Source organism: Podarcis muralis, chromosome 1 (genome assembly GCF_964188315.1).
Source record: "Podarcis muralis chromosome 1, rPodMur119.hap1.1, whole genome shotgun sequence".
Taxonomy (NCBI): Eukaryota; Metazoa; Chordata; class Lepidosauria; order Squamata; family Lacertidae; genus Podarcis; species Podarcis muralis.
The window spans coordinates 90,757,598-90,778,864 of record NC_135655.1 but is presented as its reverse complement, the minus strand read 5'-3'; the positions used below and the strand labels follow the sequence as shown (position 1 = coordinate 90,778,864).

Below are 21,267 nucleotides of genomic sequence, written 5' to 3'. Positions count from 1 at the left end.
ATAATGGTTTTGTGTTGAGTGTGAACTGACCCATTGACTTAGTGGAGTAAATGGGGCCTATTGGTTGAACCTTTACCCCATACCCGTGAAGTACTAACTGACCAGTGTTACTCACTGAGTTCAGTTCTGTGAAGATCTAGACACCTGCACTCAACTGTTGAAACCTGGGAGTAGAACTAGGTGTTGCTATACCTCTGTTTAATATAACACATCTTAAAATGTAAGGAGAAAAGTTGAAGTGTGTGTGAATGACAGTGTATATTTAAAAAGGACGAACACTATGCATGCCTGACAAATTGGACAAGAGAGGACAAACCTACCTACCACAGATAAGACTAGCCCAAGCTAAACACAGTGGAGTTTTTGTACTTATGGCAAGCCTTGTTTGAGTGAATACTTGAAGTGTTGCTCTATATCTCTTGTTTCTATCATTTTAAAGTCCCCCTCTACATTTGCTTTGTGTGGCAGCAGTTCAGCGCTAGATGGTTGGAATATACAGTGGAAGGTAGGTGGTTGCTGCTTGTATACTGCAAATGGAACTTGACATTGTTCCTGGCACATTGCAGAATGTGTGCTTGTTTCCTGTCCTTGCACCACACAGAGGTAAAGACTTGATGTGATAGACACACTGGTCACATTCCCATGTTGCATATGCAACATGTAAATTTCAACACTGTAAATCGTAATGCCCTGTGGACTGTCCTTCTGAAAATTGGCTGCCCAGATAAATTTGGAAGCATCATTCGGCTCCTCCATGATAATATGACAGCAACAATCGCAGATAACAATGGCTCTCAAAGTGAACCACTCACAGTGAGATCAGGTGTTAACAGGGTTGTGTTATTGCCCCAACTCTATTCATTATTTTCATTGCCATGATCTTGCACTTGGTTGAAGGGAAACTCCCCACCGGACTAGAAATCATATATCGAACAGATGGAAAGCTCTTCAATCTGAGCAGGCTGAAAGCAAAGAGTAAGGTTACCATAACTGCCGTCATAGAGCTTCAGTATGCTGATGACAACATAGTGTGCACACGCTCAGAGGATGACCTCCAAACCATCCTAAATATCTTTGCATCCTAAATATCTTTGCAGAAGCTTATGAAAAGCTTGGCCTATCACTCAACATCCAAAAAACCAAAGTGCTGCACCAACAAGTACAAAATAACCCCTCTGCAGTGCCACAAATCCAAATCAATGGTGTAATGTTGGAAAATGTTGATCACTTCTTCAACCTAGGCAGTTATATTTCCACAAGGGCCAACATTGATGCCGAAATCCAGCATCGCCTGACCTCTGCAAGTGTGGCTTTCTCCCAATTGAAGTGCAGAGTGTTTGAGGACTGGGACATTCGCAGGGAAACCAAAATGCTTGTTTACAAAGCTATTGTACTACCAACCTTACTGTATGCTTGTGAAAAATGGACCACTTATAAACGCCACCTCCACCTCCACTCATCACTTGGGAAGACAGGCGAACTAATGTCAGTGTACTGGAAGAAGCAAAGATCACCAGTGTTGAAGCAATGATTCTTCAACATCAACTTCGTTGGACTGGTCATATTGTGCGGATGCCTGATGATTGTCTTCCAAAGTAACTACTCTATTCCGAGCTTAAAAATGGAAAGCGTAATGCTGGTGGTCAACAAAAGAGGTTTAAAGACTGTCTCAAGGCAAATCTAAAAAAAATGTAGTATAAACACTGACAACCGGGAAACACTGGCCTGTGAGCGCTCCAGTTGGAGAACAGTCTTTACCAAAGGTGTCATGGGCTTTGAAGACACTCGAACTCAGGACACAAGGGAGAAATGTGCTAAGAGGAAGGCACACTTGGCAAATCCACACCGTGATCAACTCCCACCCGGAAACCAATGTCCCCACTGTGGAAGGATGTGTGGATCCAGAATTGGCCTCCACAGTCACCTATGGACTCATTGTTAAAACCGTGTTTATGGAAGACAATCTTACTCAGCTATGAGTGATCACCAAAGAGAAAGATGCAGATCACATTTTTGTGTGTGGACATGTACAAGGTTTTGGGTGCAAACATTAAAAACATTAATTATGTTCATGTGAAATAGTTCTTAAATAGTTTGCTTTAATAACAGCTGCGATATGGGACTCCATTTAGATCTTACAGCTGCCCTCCACGGTCTTGCAAGCAGCAATCTGTCCTCTAGCTGTTCATATACCCTTTGTCAGTGCTGTCCCCCACGGGCAGATGCAAAGGGCACATAAATATGACATCACTGTCAGCCTACTCTGCCTGGCAGTCTCCCCTGACATGTACCTTCCAGCATCTCATTGGTCCAGAGTTCTTCAGGTCAAAACAGCCATGCCAACTCAGGTGCCTAGGATTTTTTTAAAAATTGCTTTTTGAAGCCAATCACTCATTTCAGAAGGAAGTGACACCTGGAAAAATGCCACATTTATATTGTCAGCAAGATGGACAGGGAGGGGGATAGGAATGAATTTTTTCTGTTTGGTTTTGTTTTCAATTTTCGTTCCTGAGTGCAGGCCTGCCATATGGGAGTCACAAAGACAAAAGGTTTGTGTGTCTTTGATGACCTTGCCTCAGAGCACTTGCAAAAACGTTGACAGGCTTTGAATTTTCACTAGGCTTCTTGAGATGAATGTTATGCCCAGCAAGTTAAAGTGGCTGTTGGGCACTAAGCATTAGCTGCTTTTACAATGGATCTGGGCAGTTAAACCTTGTGTTTGTCAGCTGGCAAAGCTGATCTCCTTTTTGTTCCTTTTTATTTCTCCTATGTAGATAAGCATTTTGAATGTTACGTAGCCTAGTTCCACCAACAGCATATTAAAAGCTCCCCATTTCTTGGGGTTATTTTGTTAAAATATAAAAAAGAGGCAAAATTCTGATGCCAGGACATAATTGAGCCCAGCTTTGTATTCACTGGACACATAACAACCTTACTATTTCAAAACATTTAAAACTCTGCTTGGAACTGTTAAGATATATGCAAAAGTATTCAGCAATGGCCATCTTTGGTCAGGTACTAGGGTCTGCTCTTGCAGAAGTGCTTTTCCTTTGGTGAAGCTTTTTACTTTCTTGTCTCTGAATTAATAGAAATCTTTGTCTAATATAGATTTCTTAAACTCCTTTATTTTCCCAGAGAGCCAATAGAAGACTTAGTGGTCTGATGCTCTGTAGCTTTGTGTGGCCACTCACCTAAACCTTTTCTTTCTCATCTCTCAGAAACCTAAATGGATGAATTTTATGCCTACTTGATTTTTCAGGGGGGAAATGCCAATTAAGCTTGTTCTGATATTTTCTTTCCCAAATCTAAAACTCCCATTTCCTTCTTGTTTTCCCCCACCCCCTCAGTCTTCTTAAGTATCATTGAACCCTTTAAAGAAAAACGGCATAATTACTTTAAATACAGCAAGATCAGTTAATGCATTAAAACCGGGATTCTTATTCTCAGAAGTGGACAGTGTAGAGAGGAGTGCTAATCCAGTGAAATGAGAAATGGATGCCTACTGCAGCCTGCCCACATCTTGCCATACATACTGTGAAAACCCAACCTTGTAGGAGAGGCCATCAAGGCAGGAATGGAATTAAATAAATGCCTAAATAACTCTTTCCATACAATGGTTTAGGGAGAAAGAGAGGATAAGTGCTGATTGAGTGAAAATCCTGTCTACTTCATTGAGCCAACACAATATTTGGAATTTTAAATGTTGGTCCTAGTAATTTCCTTTGCCTCAGTTGTCTCCCCACTGCTTGCTGATACACCTGCATTATTCTTGGCCCCTGTGGAGCACTGATGTGTTGAGCCACAGGTCTCAACCATCAACTCTGATGGTGAACACTCATGGCTGGCCATGCCCAGTATGGCAGCATTCCCCAATCTGGTGCCCTCTTTTTCTCCCATCATAGACATCTCATTGGCCATTGTTAGAATTGTTAGATGGTTGGATTAGGCCACAGAGGTCAGCAAGGTTTATCTTGCCTGGGTCGGATTGTTCCTGCGGAGATCCCTCCGTGGGCCGGATCGTATGCATGCGTGGCCTGTGATTTTCGGCTTCTGTGCAGACACGATTTCCAGTGCTTCGGAAATGAGTCCCCGTGCTGCGCTGGTTTAGTGCAGCGCACGAGTGGGCAGCTCGGTTCGGGGGCAGCTATGATCCAGTCAAACGGCAAATGTTGTTGGTGTTGTTGATTGCTGATTAACAATGTCCTTGCATTCAGTTTGATCAAATCGGTGTGATCAGGAAAGTAATACAACGCTGGGGTTTCAAAATTCACAAGTTCATCATACGGTCTTCATAACAGGGATGTCGAAACCCAAGCAAAAAATCCCAGTTGTACAGAATCTTTAAGGGAACAAAAGAAGGGACTGTGCTATTTGGTAGATGGTTAGATAGATAGATAGATAGATAGATAGATAGATAGATAGATAGATAAATGCATTGTAAGCCTATTTTATTAATATCCTTTCGTTTTGAACTATTTTCACCCACACCCATACTTCCTAGGTATAAAGGCGACAAGTTCCCCAACTAACTTTGTATTGGTATCAGCACTGGATTGTATCAAGAAAGATGTTTTAATTTCATCCATTGCTTTCTACCTGGCAGTTCTCCTGGGCAGTGATTTATAGCCTCTTGTTGTTGAGTCTACGTTTAATACATGCCAATAAACTAGCTGCAGGAGGAAGGCACGGTGTCCCCACCCCCTTTCCTAACTTCTTTATGTCATCTCTCTGAGTGTGTGTGTGTGTGTGTGTGTGTGTGTAAAACTAGCTTCTTGCAGAAACTCCATCTTCAGCACTATTTTTTTTTTTTAAAGTTACTTGTTAAATAACATGGGGCTTTGAGGGAGCTTTTGTTCAGCAGGAGACTTTGTGCCCTCGAGGCAGCAACACCACAGCCCTGTTTGTTTTCTTTGGCTCTGTCCCACTTTGTCAGGGTAGCTGTGAGTTTGTGTGTTACACCCTCGAGGCTGATTGGGAGGTCATGATCATTCAGGGTTTTGGAATCCTTGGTCTGGCTCCAAAGCGAGGAAGGGAAAAGGCATATCAGACATGGAAGAAACATTGATCTTAACATTGATTAAACGTAGGTGTTCTGGCATTCTCAGCAGATGTTAGGCTCCGGGATACACTGGAAACTCTCAGAGGTATAGCAAAAACAAGAGCAGGGTGAGCAAACAGCACTTCTGGCATGTTCTCCTTGCTTTGTTTTCTTCTACAGCCTCTGATGAATCTTCCAAAGGGTTCACTCCCAAGGTTTGTGCTTTGCCTTGTGCTTAAATACTGTGGTGTACAGTATGTATATGTTTCTGCTGATCTGTCTCAGCTAGATTTGTTTTCAGAGCATGATTTGGCCAAATGTGTGGCTCAGCTTGTCTGTAGGATATTTCCCACTGTGAAATAGCCTTCATGCTCTTCTGAAGTTACATTTTCAGAGGAAAATCTGAGTGTCTCTGTGTCCTCAGTATCTGTAGCTCAGATTGTTCGCAAGCACGATCTTCTCACGTAGGATTGTCATTGCCTATCCTAGATACGGGACGCGGGTGGCGTTGTGGGTTAAAGCCTCAGCGCCTAGGACTTGCCGATCGAAAGGTCGGCGGTTCGAATCCCCGTGGCGGGGTGCGCTCCCGCCATTCGGTCGCAGCGCCTGCCAACCTAGCAGTTCGAAAGCACCCTCGGGTGCAAGTAGATAAATAGGGACCGCTTACTAGCGGGAAGGTAAACGGCGTTCCGTGTGCTGTGCTGGCTCGCCAGATGCAGCTTGTCACGCTGGCCACGTGACCCGGAAGTGTCTGCGGACAGTGCTGGCTCCCGGCCTATAGAGTGAGATGAGCGCACAACCCTAGAGTCTGGCAAGACTGGCCCGTACGGGTGGGGGGGGGGTGCCTTTATCCTAGATACTGTGACCATCCTCCATTTTTGGTGGTAGTTAAAATGTGGGATTTGCTCCCACAAGAGGCAGTGATGGCCACAAACTTGGGCAGCTTTAAAAGAGGATTAGACAAATTCATGGATGATAAGCCTACCAGTGGCTACTAGCCACAGTTACTATACTCTGCCTCCACTGTTGGAGGCAGTTTGCTTTCTGAATATGAGAAACCACAGGAGGGGAGACTCCTGTTGCCCTCAGGTCCTGCTTGTAAGCTTCCCATGGGGGCATCTGGTTGGCCACTGTGAGAACAGGATGCTGGACTAAATGTGCCATTGACCTGATTCCACAGGCTATTTTTATCGGGATATAGGTGACAATAAGAGAGAAAATGAGCCTCATGGCTGGCTCTGCGGTTAGGCAGGGTGAAGCTGCCACCTCAGGCAGCGGATGCTAAGGGTATGTGCTTGAGGTTTTTTTTGGGGGGAGGGTTGCAGTAGTCCTCCACCATTCCTCCCTGGCTGCTTCTTCTAGCCCATGGGTAGGTAAACTAAGGTCCGGGTCCAGATCCGGCCCAGTCGCCTTCTAAATCTGGCCCGCAAACAGTCCAGGAATCAGTGTGTTTTTACATGAGTAGAATGTGTCCTTTTATTTAAAATGCATCTCTGGGTTATTTGTGGGGCATAGGAATTTGTTCACCCCCCCAAAAAATATAGTCTGTTCCCCCCACAAGGTCTGAGGGACAGTGGACCAGCCCCCTGCTGAAAAAGTTTGCTGACCCCTGTTCTAGCCATTCGCCTCTGTCAGAGGACAGAGCTATGTGTGCCACTCAGCCTGTCTGCCTGGAAGACCCTAAGCAATGCTTCTAGCCTCAGTTGTGTGTGGGGAAACACTTTTCTCGTTGCCAGTGTTTGAAGTAAGATCAATTGCCAGTCTTACCTCAGTACATAGAATGGGGGTGGGGGAGTGCCATCTTCTCCTTTGCCTTAGGCCTAAGGCACCAGGCCTGCCTTAATGATCTTGTACGCTGCTTGAGACAGAACTAGTAAAAAGGAGTAATTTCAGAGGTGCCTAGCTTCTGGTTTCTGTATGTCTTTCACTTAAATGCTAGTGAGTTTGGAGACTGTTAGGTGGTGTCAGCGTGTTATTCTTTTAAAGCTTGCTCGTTTGATATAGAATAGCTTTGTCTACTTACCTCTTTATCTCTACCTAACTGGTCTAAATCCAGCCATGATGGAGTGAGGGTAAAATACAGTGCCACAGTGAGCGAGGTGAAATTAGTTTCATCCTAGTACTGATTGACACTGAGTAAGCAATATTGTCAAAACTTAAGATGCCTGCAGATGCTGCAGAAGAATAACTAGCCTGATGTACTGTAGTCATAAATTCAAGTGGAAATCCTTCACAGTGTGCTCTTAGTATTTGTTTTACTTCCACTAACTTTCTGACCCTTGGTTAGCATATGTGGCCCACAGTTTATCAACAAATTTGCAGATAATCAAAGTGGGTTCTGGCATGGTGATGTAGAGAAGTTGTGGGGTGATGCAGCTTGCTATTTACTTCAGTGGATTTTTCAGTCTGTGCAATTAAAAAAAGTGTCTACCTAAGCCAGGAGTTTGTTAGGCTTCCCTGCTTCTCATGCTACGTATACACTATAACTATAAAGTCAATTCAAAGCACATTCTTGTCCTCAAAGAATTCTGGGCACTCTGTTCCCAGCAACCCTTAACAAACTATAGTGCCCAGAATTTGAGGGTGGGGGGAGTAAATTTGTTTCAAATGCACTTTTAAAATATAGTGTGTACTCAACCTCTGTGTTGTACAAAATAGAACCTTTGTCTCCCTCCTAGAAGACATATTCATCCAGGGTAGGGAATTGCAAAAGTTCTCCTTGAGACAGCAGAATTAAGAATTAGGAAATACCATATGCTTCACCATAAATGCCTTGCTAATGTCATCTGCTAGTAGAATATAAATCACTAAGAGAAGTTCCACACATCTTCACAAAAATTGTGTCGATTTTCACCACTGCCAATTATTATACCAGGGTAATGGACAAATAGAAGGGAAGAAAGAAGGGGAAGAAATGGAGGCAGTGAGAGATTTTACTTTCTTGGGTTCCATGATCACTGCAGATGGTGACAGCAGCCACGAAATTAAGAGATGCCTGCTTCTTGGGAGGAAAGCAATGACAAACCTAGACAGCATCTTAAAAAGTAGAGACATCACCTTGCCAACAAAGGTCCGTATAGTTAAAGCCATGGTTTTCCCAGTAGTGATGTATGGAAGTGAGAGCTGGACCATAAAGAAGGCTGATCGCTGAAGAATTGATGCTTTTGAATTATGGTGCTGGAGGGAGACTCTTGAGAGTCCCATGGACTGCAAGAAGATCAAACCTATCCATTCTTAAGGAAATCAGTCCTGAGTGCTCACTGGAAGGACAGATCGTGAAGCTGAGGCTCCAATACTTTGGCCACCTCATGAGAAGAGAAGACTCCCTGGAAAAGACAAGGAGAAGGGGACGACAGAGGACGAGATGGTTGGATAGTGTCTTCGAAGCTACAAAGATGAGTCTGACCAAACTGCGGGAGGCAGTGGAAGACAGAAGTGCCTGGCATGCTCTGGTCCATGGGGTCACGAAGAGTCGGACACGACTAAACGACTAAAGAACAACAACAAAATGGACAAAGTTTAAAATGAAATGAAATGCTCAAAAGTCCCGTCTTTCTACAATCTTGGCTTCTTCTAGTCATGCTTTCTTACTATGACCACCTAGTTGTAAAATTTCCATTTTCTATAAAATAAATATGTTAAGTTGTAGCTAAAATTTTGCACAACAAGAATGATATTCTTAGCAATCCCAGGGATCATAATTCAGCATCGCAGCAGATAAACCAGCATAAGTGTGTTCTGTTTGGTCTCCGGTTTTTCAGGTAGTATGTTTGATTATTCAAACTTAAAATGTTTAAATTTGGTGTATTATCCTAAACAACTTGTGAAGAGGCCCTATGCCTCTTTTCCCCATACATTTTTGGACATTAACTTTTTATTCATTACATTTTTAAACTGTTTTCCCTGTTGTCCTGCATTCATGTTTACTTACAAATGATTAAATGAAATGCCAATATATTACATAATGCAGCAATTTGTTATAAACTTGAAAATTCAATATTTCCAGAGGGGGTTGCAGCAAAAACCGGCATCGGAGCCTTGTAGCACCTTAAAGACTAACAAATGTCTTAAACATAAGCATTTGTGGACTAGGGCCCACTTAAAATTACACAGGAAACATTCCATATTAAAGTAACAAAGGCAATTAGTGAAAAATAGTTATCTGTATAACATTATCCAGTTTAATTTAAAGCCAGCAACGTTCCAAACAAAGACAGAGGCGAGAGTACATCTCTAGCAGCCATCCTCACATGGAGAAATTCCAAGAATAATTGATCTATTTATAATGTTCATATGCACACTTCTGATTCCAAAATAATTACATTTTGTAATCAAATATCTCCTATTTTACCAGATTAGATCTCGGTTCAAGATTACTGTAGCTTTATTAGGCCCAAGCCAAATGTTATCCAAGAGATGCATGAACAGTGTAGAATGGAAGCCGCTGTGGGATGCTACCAAGGAGGTGCCGGAGTTCCCTCCATCCATTTTCCTTTTCAAAATCATTTGCCCAGTTGCTCCTGCATCTGCTGGAAAAATATGTGTGTCGTGTCTTATTCCTCACATAACAGTGAAAAAGAGCTAGGGGGCTCATTTTGAGCAACCTTTTCCCTCACGCCTTATATCAACTGTTGCAAACCTAATGTCTGTGGGGAGTGTGGCATCTGCGACAGCCTTCTTTGGTATGTCCAAGATGAACCATAACCACCAGATTTTCTGCTGCTTTTTTTTTTAAAAAAAAAGGATGTTTCTAGTATTTTTAGATATTGAGATATAAGGCAAAAAAATAAAGATACCATTCTCCACATGTTTTGTGAGGAATTAGGCAGTTCCACCCCTTCAATATTTTAATCTCCCCCAAAACAACAACAACACGTAGATGCCCATGCGGGCATGAGACAGTGTGTGTGTGTGTGTGTGTGTGTGTGAGAGAGAGAGAGAGAGAGAGAGAGATCAATATTGTGTTATCTCCCCAATCAGAAACAGCAGGACATTGCTGACTTCCTGTGGTGAGTGTGAGGTTGGCCAGGAGTAGTGGCAAAGCAATAATGACTGTACCCTCTCTAATGTTGCATTATGCTACACACCCCACAGCAGCCAGGGCCTAACATTAAACCATTCCTTCTTTCTGGTGAGTCTTACAGGACATTACAGGGAAGCTAGAAATGTATGTGTTTCCCCATCTGCCAAATTTCTGCCTGAATCCCATGAGGCTATCTAAGTCTTCTAAGAGAAGGTAGAGCTATAGTATTTTCTTCTGTAAGGGACTCTTCAGAAGTATATTTTTAGGTGTGTCAGCCAATATGTTTTAAGTGTATGAATGTAAAGTATGAATGTGAAAAAAATATGTGTTTGCAAACACATACTTTAAATGTGTATACTCATTAGTGAACTGCATCCTGTTTGTGATGGATGGTTTGTAGCCACAGTCCAGGAGCAGATCGCTGCTTGATCCAATAGTGTTAAAGAAAAGCCAGGTGCAAGAATAGCAGGAGGAAGTATGTTACATATCATTCTTCTCTCAAAATGGAAGAAGGAGAGGCTACTAAGACAGAATCTGGAAACTTCTCATCCATGGCTTTTTCTGAAAGCGTAGCTTAACACTTACAATTGCAATCCATTGTTCAGGTGGAACCATCCCTAAAAGCCATTTTGTTCTTCTCAGCCAGAGTTGTATAGATACTTTTCCTATTAGTCTCATTCCAATTACAACAAACAATTGATTCCTTTGGTCCTTTACCTGCACTAGTAACATATGATTGCTGTGGCTTCAGGATAGTATCTGTAATTTACTCCAACATGTTCTACATTTTAAAACAAACATTATAACAACTTGCAAGAACAAAATATTTGAAATAGGTACTCTCTTTTGAAGGGACCTGTCCCAGGGGCAGTACTTTAGGGTAATGGCAGCTGCCCTAAGCAGCTGATTTGAGCTGCAACCTTATATGTTGGCAGTAAGGACTCTCTTCTCTCCACAATTCTCATGCCGTTTAGTTCAAGCTTCTGTATTTATGGCAAATGTGTTCCTCCTTAGTTTTAGTGAGCTGCTCCATTTTACAAGGAGCTGAGATATACATACTTTTGGGAGGTGAGGGCTTCACTTTTCATCCATTTTGTATAATAATAATAATAATAAATTTTATTTATATCCCGCCCTCCCCAGCCGAAGCCGGGCTCAGGGCGGCTAACAACACTAAAACAATGCAACATTGTATGGGGTGTATCAATTTTTTAAAACAAAAGATAAAGTTTTTTAAAGCAAATTCCAAGCAAATTATTATAATTAATTGGTTAAAAAAAGATTTATACACTGGCTTCTGACCAAATGCTCTCCAGGGCTGCTTACAAGAGATGATAATGCAAATTATATTTTGGTTGTGACCAGTGCTTCAATAAAGAGAAAAGGGTGCTGGTCATCATGAAATTATTACAGTAAGTGCCACACTTTTAACAATTGGGGAAAGGTGTCAGTACTGAGTGCCCCCAGGAAAAAAGCGCTGGTTGTGACTATTCAGTTACACAGATGCTACTTCGCCTTTAGACTGAGAAATCCTGACAAGGGGTCTGGAGCAGAGAGAGCTGGAGAGCATTGGAACCAACAAGGAGAGGGACTGAGAACTTGGAATAGGTGGTCAGAGTTGAGGCCTTCAGAACCCTGGACAGGTCCCAGGAAGCAGAGGACTTGATCTTGCTGTCTTGCTCTGTACTACCTGTACCACCCAGTGCTCATTTGGCACCACTGCAAAGAGGAGTTTGGAAGGTATTGCTTCCATTTTTTTAAACTAAATGTAGCTTAAAGGTATATCTGAATGTAGGAAGACTCTTGGTTAGTCTTATTGTTTCCTAAATCATGGTTTATGAAGCTGGCTTGTTTTAGGTTTTGGATGTAATTCTAAACTGTTCTTAATCAAAACGAAGTGGAACTTTCTGAGCACCTTGCAGCTGTGCCAGGAAAGGGGGAGTTGATCATGTGTAAGCTTGAAACTCATGATTGGTATGTAAAATTGTAGTTTAAGCATGTGAATACGTTTAGCCTGGATAAAGAGCTGTCACATGAAAGGTGGAACAAGCTTGTTTTTTCTTGCTCTGCAAGGTAGGACCCAAACCAATGGCTTTAAGTTACAAGAAAGGAGATTCCAACTAAACATCAGGAAGAACTTTTCTGACAGTAAGAGCTGCTCTCAATGGAAGGGACTCTCTTGGAAGGTGGTGGACTCTCCTTCCTTGGAGATTTTTAAGCAGAGGTTGGATAGCCAGCTGTCATGTATGATCTAGTTGAGATTCCTGCATTGCAGCGGGTTGTAATTGATGACCCCTCAGGATCCCTTCCAACTGTACAATTCTCTGGTTCTATCTATGCCAATTAGCAGTTGTTTCAAATTAGAAACAATTGCCGCCGCCACCGTCTTGTAGACTGCATCATGAGAAGGTAGGGTGTAAATAAAAATAAATTCACTGATTTACACCAGACACCAGATCCAACAATCTGAACAGCCCTGAGAGAAACTGTAATAATTTCACTTCCATTTCTCCTTCCAGGGCCATAATCAATCGGCACCAGACAGTTGTGGTGTTGGTGACTCCACATTTCAACAAGGAGACCTCCTTTTCTTGGATAGTTGAAGTTGGGGAGGCCTTGGTTCTTTCACCAGCCCTCTAGTTAAAACCCCTAATTGTTGCTCCTCTCCCTGGGATGATTCCTTCTGTGGGATGTTATATTAAGGTGTAAGCCTGTCATGGTTAGGAATGGGATTGTGCTTCAACACCCAGATTGACTTATTCCCTACTCTGGAAAAATGCTCTGTCTCTTTCATTACTGTTTTTATGGCCTCTGAGTTTCCACTTGGATGACTGCCCTTGTTGCTGGTTGTCAGAGGCCCACTGTATTTCTGTTTTTATTTGAGGTTGCTTTTTCTTGGCAAGGCAACAGGAGTTCAGATTGTTGTATTTTTTTAAAACAATGTTTATGAAGCGGTGCTTATTCATATATTTTTAATAACTCTCTCTTTACCGATGCAGACGTAAATCTAGATTTAATCAGAATTTCCTCGGGGTAGCATTCATCTTCATATTCGAGCAAAAGTAGTGTTTATTTTATTTTGTTCCTTTTAAAAAGTAAATTACTCTATAAAGAACTCATTGTCACTAGGAATGATGGAAAGGTGTGTCAGGGAATAAGAAATGGAGTAATTTGCTATGTATATTGTTTGAGGCCATAATCTGAAAAGCTGCCATCAATTACAAAGATACAGAACATGCCAGGGAACGAGGGATTAACCCGTTAAAGGCAAGTTGGAATCACTGGTGTGAATGGAGAAATGAAGGAAAATGGCACAGGGAAGCCACGAGTCTTATTTCGCTGTTGCTGTCAGCTTTCCAATGGCCTGGAAAGTTGTGTTTAGTTTCAGAGGTTCTATGTAAGGGCTTAATTTATGTATTCAAAATTTATTGTGTGCCCACCAGTATGAGGGTGGCAACTTAGCAATAAATGCATTCATACATGAGTACGCATGTGAGCACACCCATACACAAGGGCAATATAAATTGTGAGTTTTATGTTCTGAAATCATAAATGTGTTGCAGAGGTTAATATACTAAAAAAAGAAAAGAATATCAAATTAATAGTGCGCAATTAACTGTGATGATTGACATTCATATATAAATTGGGACCTCTATTCATTTGCAACGTTTTTAATTGTTATTATTTTTAGGGCACAGTACCTTCCTGCATCAGCTCTCCACTCTGCTGCTGTTTAAATTTTATGTTGATTTTTATTGCGTTTTGAAGAGTTGATTAATTGTCATTGTATTTTAATGTTTAATATGTAAGCTTTCCAGAGAACATTGCTATTGGGCAGCATATAAAAATTATAAATAAAGAACCAATCTCTTCCAAACAGCAACACATAAGCCTACTTTTCCCTGTACCTTGTGTGCATCCTGATACTTTTAAAAATGTCTAAGCAAATTTGGAATTTCCGTAAGCATTCTATAACTTCTTAGTAGCTGAGTCAATCACTATTGAAGGCTTGTTTAAACTAATGGAGCTTTTACAGCAAAATAGCTACAGAGGTTTCAAGGATTATCACTGCTTTCTTCTTCTTTCTTTTCTCAAGCTTGCAATTAACTCACTCATCTGTTGTTAGTAAGTTGGCCTTGCAGCTGCTTGTGTTTGTTTGTTTCTGTACAGGATGAGTGTGTTATCAAAATGCACCTCTAATTCTTACATTATGTGAAATGCAAACAGCCATTTCTCATTTGCTTCAGCCATATGATCTATGATTGTTTAGACTTTTACAAGACTCTGGATTTTAAAAATTTAAAAAACAAAGCTTGTTTAAAAAGTATTTGGAATTACGTTTTGCTCCCCCACCCCCACCCCCGTCAAGCAGCGGTGGGAAACAACCAACCAGTTCTAAAGATATAAGAGTCCTGGTAAATCTTTAGAACACAATGGCTTCTAACTAAGAAGATGCTAGGAAGCAAAAATATTATGGCAAGTGACATGTGTATTTCTGCTCTTCTCATCTAGTATACTGATGCTCTGATGAACTGAAAACCTGCCAGTGTCAACTATGCATTGCCATTGATGGACTTGTAAGCATCTCCCTTGCTTTCTTATTACAGAGAAACCTGAGGGCATCTGACCTCAGGGAAGGCAGACTACGCCAGCTGATGGGATCTGCTTATGACTCAGAATGGTTGTCATTAGGTTGGTTGCTTGTGCATCACCCAAAAAGAGCCAAGGCATCACCAAGAAAAGGGCACAAATTTGTAAAATCAATATGCATAGGTGCCAATTTAGAAAGAATTACTATAGTTTAAATAAAAATGCAATACAGTTTATGAATTACAGATAGGTAGCCGTGTTGGTCTGCCATAGTCAAAACAAAAAAAAAATCCTTCCAGTAGCACCTTAAAGACCAACTAAGTTAGTTCTTGGTATGAGCTTTCGTGTGCATGCACACTGTTTTGACAGTTTATGAATGTTATGGATATAACATTCCACCTAGAAAGCACTCCAGGAAAATTAAATTCACCGTAATGGGAAATACTTTGACTGCTCAGTCTACCTGCTGTAGATGGGCAACTTCAAGGGCCCTGAGTCTTCCTTCTTAGGAGTCTTTTATCTTTAAACTCCACTTGGACCAGGCAGCCCTTCAAATAGAGAACTGTCCTCCCCCTGCCCCGTACTCAGGTTCTTGCGGTTTAATATGGGAGGTGGTGAGTTATTACATTACTAGTTCCATTGTTTAAATAGAATCAGTTGGCGTTAAGCGGAAGTGAATATTGGTACTAGACGGCAGCCATGAATGTGTTGTGTTGTTTAGCAGGAAAATGAATTTGTTTCCACTTGACTGGTGTCTGGATAAAGTAGCTCAGTTCTGCTTCACTTGTCTTTTCAGTGGGGATGATAATGGATTTTTACAGATCACCAGTTTGTCTCTACAGTTTATGTTATGTTTTGGGGTTGTTTCTTTGTTTTTGCTTAGAAAATTGAAATTGTAGGATTTGGCTTTATTGTGGGATTTTTATTTATTTATTATCGTAGCCCTTGAGCATTCTTGAATTCCTATTCTGCTCTTTTAGCGCCATCTGCTTTGGGGCATGACAGATGCTCTGTATCCTGCATGTTGGTTATTGAGGCTGTCAGTAATTAGGATTTGGTTGGCTGGAAACTAATATGATTATTTGTTTAGCTCAACCCCCTTTGCAGGTTGATGTTAATGGGACAATAAGCTAATCTTGTCGAGTAGTTCCAAGACTGCCAAGCACAATCTCACACTCGCAGCTACTGGGCAAGGATCTAATAATTCTTCTCCATTGCTTGTAAAAATTGCATTGGCAGTTGCCAAGCAGCTTTGTGAATGAATTCTACAAACCTGGATTCTACTCACAGCTTTTCTTCTTTCATAAGGTGGACTGATATAAACACTGCTATAGCATGCTGAACCCATAGCTCAGTTCTCATGCATCAATAAAAGCTAAATTCTGTGCCCACTAAATTAATGCAAATTACTGACATTTGCAAAATCCCATGGTTTTGATTCTAAAAGGCTTTGGAATTGGTGATGGGGAGCAGGACTTAGAAGGAGGAAGGAGACTGCAAGGAAGAAACGGCATGGAGAGTTTGACATTGTGAGCAATGAAACACGGAAGAAGGTAGATGTGGAAGAACGTGTCACTCACTAGCAACTAAGGGCCATTATATCAATCACACTTTTAAAAAGCTGCCCTTAATGCTGCCACTGGTACTTTAATGGAAAATCAACTGTGGGGCTTTGATCCAAATGAGGGGCCTTTGCCATTTTCCACCAAATGTCCTCTGCCACCAGCTGTTGTGGGTCCCTAGAGGGAGGGAGGAAGGGTGTGTTGTTGGAAAACTAATTTGGATCCTTGATGTGGATCAGGCCCCAATTTGGCTGCTTTTTCTTCAAAATTCAACAGGTGGTGTTAAGCATACTTTATTTATTTAAATTTAAAGCAGTTATTAACACGTGATTTTGCTCTTAAACTTTTGCCCAGATGCTCTGATTTCCAAAGTTTCACCTAAAACTGACCACCTGTTTTCCTCTGTGATGCCGAGGTTTTGAAATAATTTCCTTTTTATAGTACTTGAGTTTCTCAGGATTCCCAAATACTCTTATCAAATACCGGTTTCCATGCCTAGGGCTGCTCCATGTGGGAACTTTTCATGATCCTAACTCACCTTTGTAGGACATGGCCAAGATCATGAGAACTGTGCCATGGAAAAGCACATTTCCTCCCCACAGAGCATCATTGTTATAGGTTTAATGAATTGATTCTTCCGACTTCCCTTTTTTCATTGGTTCTGCAGTGGCCACAAAGAAACTGTGTGGACCAGGGTGGAAGAGCATGCGCCAGTGTATCCTGTATGCCAGGGCTGGGAACTCTGAAGCAATTTTCAGTTTCCAAAATGAGAGCCATCTGGATATACCCTTGGAAATCGCACAGCATAGCCCTGTGCTTAAGAAGTCTTTTGCTACATTAATTTCACTAAGGTTGTCACTTTTGTTCTGTGTGCTTATTCCCACACTTATCTCAAACTGTACCTTCTGCTTTCATCCACACTCGTGACTTCACAAATTAAAACAATGAGTGAGGATAGAGTCATAGCAGCAGATGGCAGGGAAACTCCTAAGGAGCCTAGATCCTATTTTCATGCAAATGTCTTCTGTGGCTAAGAATAAGGAGTGAGAGGCAAAATAACTCTTGTATTAGAGAGATGAATTGAATTGTTTATAAATGGAGTGTTTGGGGTGTATTCTATTAGGCATCAGATAAGACATTTATTGCAAAGCAATGAACTTAGAAGTGAAAGCCTATTGACGTTAATGCCCTGTCAGAATAAATCCCATCTGTTAAAATGCGTTCAGGGTGGCTTTTTCTTGGATTCCCAATGAATATACCACAGCTAATAGTTTCTGGAATAACCCTAGCATCATCGGCCTAAACACAACCAAATGTATTGTGAATTATCCTACCTAGGCTGACTATCCTTTCTTTCTTTCATTCATACACACAAACTGTGGGATATACTCACACAGTGAATGCTGCAGTCACATGTCTCTTTGGATTCTGCTGTTTTAAGTCCTTTCTGAATTGTTACCCTTTTCCCAATTGGTCTTGATCTTCTCAGTTCCACTGGCCTTCTCCACGCCAGATTGCCTTCTCCATATTGGGTTCTCCACAGAATTACCTTTTTCAAATTGATATTGAAATGGAACTGTTTTTTAGTGTCGCACATCAAATAAAAGTTCTTTCTGTAGAATTATTCTCTGCCAGGATCCAGGTTTGAATTGTCTCTACGTTGATCACTTCTCCTACCTGAGCTGTTATCCTTCCACAAGGGCTGACATTGATGCTGGAATCCAGCATCACCTGAGCTCTGCGAGTGCATCTTTCTTCAGATTGAAGTGCAGAGTGTTTGAGGACCAGGACATTCACAGGGAAACCAAAATGCTTGTTTACAAAACTATTGTACTACCAACCTTATTGTATGCTTGTGAAACATGGACCACTTATAAACGCCACCTCCAGCTGCTTGAAATATTCCATCAGTGGTGTCTCCGGGGGGAAAAGTACATACCACATGGGAAGACGGGCAAACTAATGCCAGTGTATTGGAAGAAGCAAAGATCACCAGTGTCAAAGCAATGATTCAACATCGAATTCGTTGGATTGGTCATGTTGTACAGATGCCTGATTATCGTCTTCCAAAGCAACTACTCCATTTCGACTTAAAAATTCAAAGTGTAATGCTGGTTGACAACAAAAGAGGTTTAAAGACCCTCACAAGGCAAATCTTAAAAAAATGTAGTATAAACACCGACAATTGGGAAACACTGGCCTGCAAGAGCTCCAGTTGGAGAACAGCCTTTACCAAAGGTGTTGTGATCATCAAAGAAGAAGAATGTTGCTCTCTACATGGATAGGAACATCCTCCATTTACAGAAGCCCAAAGTTTGTGGCAAAGTTCAGATTGCTTACATCAAAAATTCATCTTCACACCCCTCACAGTTGGAAAAGTCCAGACTGTCTGCTAGATCAAACTTGCTTCTTAGTCCTCTGTAAGGAAGTCTCTCTCTCTCTCTCTCTCTCTCTCTCTCTCTCTCTCTCTCTCTCTCTCACACACACACACACACACACACACACGAGAAGTTGCATCTGTTCTTTTGTGGAAGTCTTTGACACTAGAAGAACATTGGTTGAAGTCTCCAAAGACAACATTTTTAGGGCTCCTGGATGCTCTTGGGTAGGACAATAAATGACCTTGCCCAACCAACCTCAGAAAAGCTCCCCCATCCAGCAGAGTCCCTTTACTTATTTTCAGTAAGCACTACCTCACACTCCATGTGACTGGAAAATCCCACCTTCACTCTGCCCTTCACTTGCCTACAGTCACATAGGCTTGGATGAAACTGACCAAGATTTAGCTTAGGCTGTTTTAATTCCATAGGAAGCCCCTGGTACAGATAATGGGAGCATCCTTGAGAAGGGAACATTCAATTGAACAGTTGCCTTTATTACTTTGAATATTTGCTGAATTGCATGCAAGTGCCACAGTGATCATCTCCACCAAAGGAGAGTTTCATAGAACGTGTAATGAATGTTGAAAACGCCTCCAGTGGGTTGTCTGGTTGAAATGATGCCTTAGAACTGTACTAAAACCTGAAAATCCCCAACAGATCCCAGTCTCCTCCTATAACTTCCCAGGGCAACATTCCAGCAGTCAACTTCTCTTGAAGTTAGAAAATATTTTATTTCATGTGACCCTGAGACCTAAACAGTTCTTTAATGGTGTTCAGCTGCTACACCCTTAGAAAACCTTTCATGGAAAGTGATCCCAAACACCTATAGATCTTGGCTTTTGCCCTGTACTCCAGTGTTACTGCAACGGAACTTATTTTACATCTACCGTGTGCTTAACCTGTTCTGAAGTTTGCAGTAGATTCTTATGGCAACAGTGCTGGTTAATGCTGCATTTTATAATCAATTTCTGGCCTCAGGTATTAACATCTAGCGGGGCTATGCATACAGAAATCATAAATGAGAGGAAGGTGGATTGAAAGAGATCAGAGACAGAGGGAGAAATTGCAATTAAAATGTTCTTTTTAGTGCCAAGATACACAAGCAGCACAGTCATGTAGTTCAGCTTTTGGCAGAGTGTACAGTTTCTTACTCCAAGAGAGGGATTGCGCAGTTGAATATTTCTCCTTGTCAAAGTTGCTTAAATGTGGAAAACTAAGGGTCAAACTAGATGTGACGCTAATTGCGTGAATATGATTAACTTGAAGCTTTGTTTACAAATGAAATAGCCATGGGCAGGGGGGTGTTTAACAGCAGCAGGACCCTGAGGGGTGAAGAGGGGCGAGTTTAACCCTTTCCCCTCCTAATGAAAATTGTGCTCCTATAATTGCCATTTGTATCTGGAGGGAAGTCTCCTCTCTGCAAATAGCTGCTTCAGCTGGGCAATATTCAAGACCATGGGATCATGATGGGAGGCGGCGGAGAGTGTTAAACCCTCTTCCCTAAGTTCCTGCTGCAGCTACTAGTAACATTTTTCTTTAAAAAACAACAACAAAACTCTCCACATTTTTAAAAATGCCATTAATGACCATTGGTCCATTTAGCTTGGCGTTGTCTACACTGATTGGCAGTCTAGGGTTCCTGGCAGGAGTCTCTCCACCCTATGTGGAGATGCCTTCTCTTTGGGATGCATGCAGGAAAATAACCACCTGCCTAGTTTCTTGCCCTGCAGTCTTACCCTGCAAATCCCTTAAAGTTGTAAACTAATGACAGAGGCCTTGGACTGACCTGCTATAATTCATTAAGTGCATTATCCAGATTCTTCAGTCCCCACCCCCCCACCTTGCTGCCATGTTAGAGACATAATGCATGCGGTTGAAGTGTCAGCAAAGTAGTCTCTGTACCTGAGCAGGATACATTGCAGCCTGTGGAATGCTGACAACGATGCAGCGTAGGCAAAATAGAAACGATTTTTAAAAAATCCATTCAGCTTGTGTTTTGTTGTAAAATAAACAAATACCTTAGATTGCATTAGTGTAATGAATAATTATAATCACCCCATCTTGCCTTCATTCCTGGAAAATTTTGTTTAAGGAGTATGGAACCTGATCAGCATCAAGGGCCATTTTGGAAAGAAATGGATCATTGAGCTGGAAGGCTGAAACCTAAACTGAATCTTTTATGAGTCCAAAATTAAGATGATTAGCACACAGCTTGCATGAATGTGGTTGTTGCCAGGTTATTGAGATGCCCCGGGAGTCATGGATTGATATGTTGGCTTGCTGTGTCTTGAATGCTGAATTGGGATGATCTAATTTTAGATAATGCAAAGATTTAGATGTAATTATTTTAGTCTGCCTTGAGTTAGGCTGCAAAGTTGGGTTGCTTAACCAGTTAGAGGAATTGATTCGAAACACTTCAGTGGACTTAAAAAGGTGCCTGCTATTAATTAGTCCCCAGATACTAAAACATTTTGAATTTAAATATGGATAAATTTTGTAAGAGGCATTTCCTCTTGTGCAATAAGTTGGTGCTTGCTGTGATACTTATATGCATCTTCTCACCAGGGGTTGGGGAATCTGTGGCACTCCAGATGTATACTCCCATTTGCCCCAGATAGCATGGCCCCAGTAGTCAGGAATGATGAAGTCTAACACCTGAGTATGCTTTTGTAA

The 21,267-nt window shown here is 41.5% G+C and overlaps 1 protein-coding gene across 11 annotated transcripts in view; it reads left to right on the top strand.

Moving 5' to 3' along the window:
• The window catches only part of SEMA5B (semaphorin 5B), a 358,315-nt gene that overhangs the window by 278,899 nt on the left and 58,149 nt on the right, over positions 1-21,267 (top strand). The window lies entirely within an intron of this gene.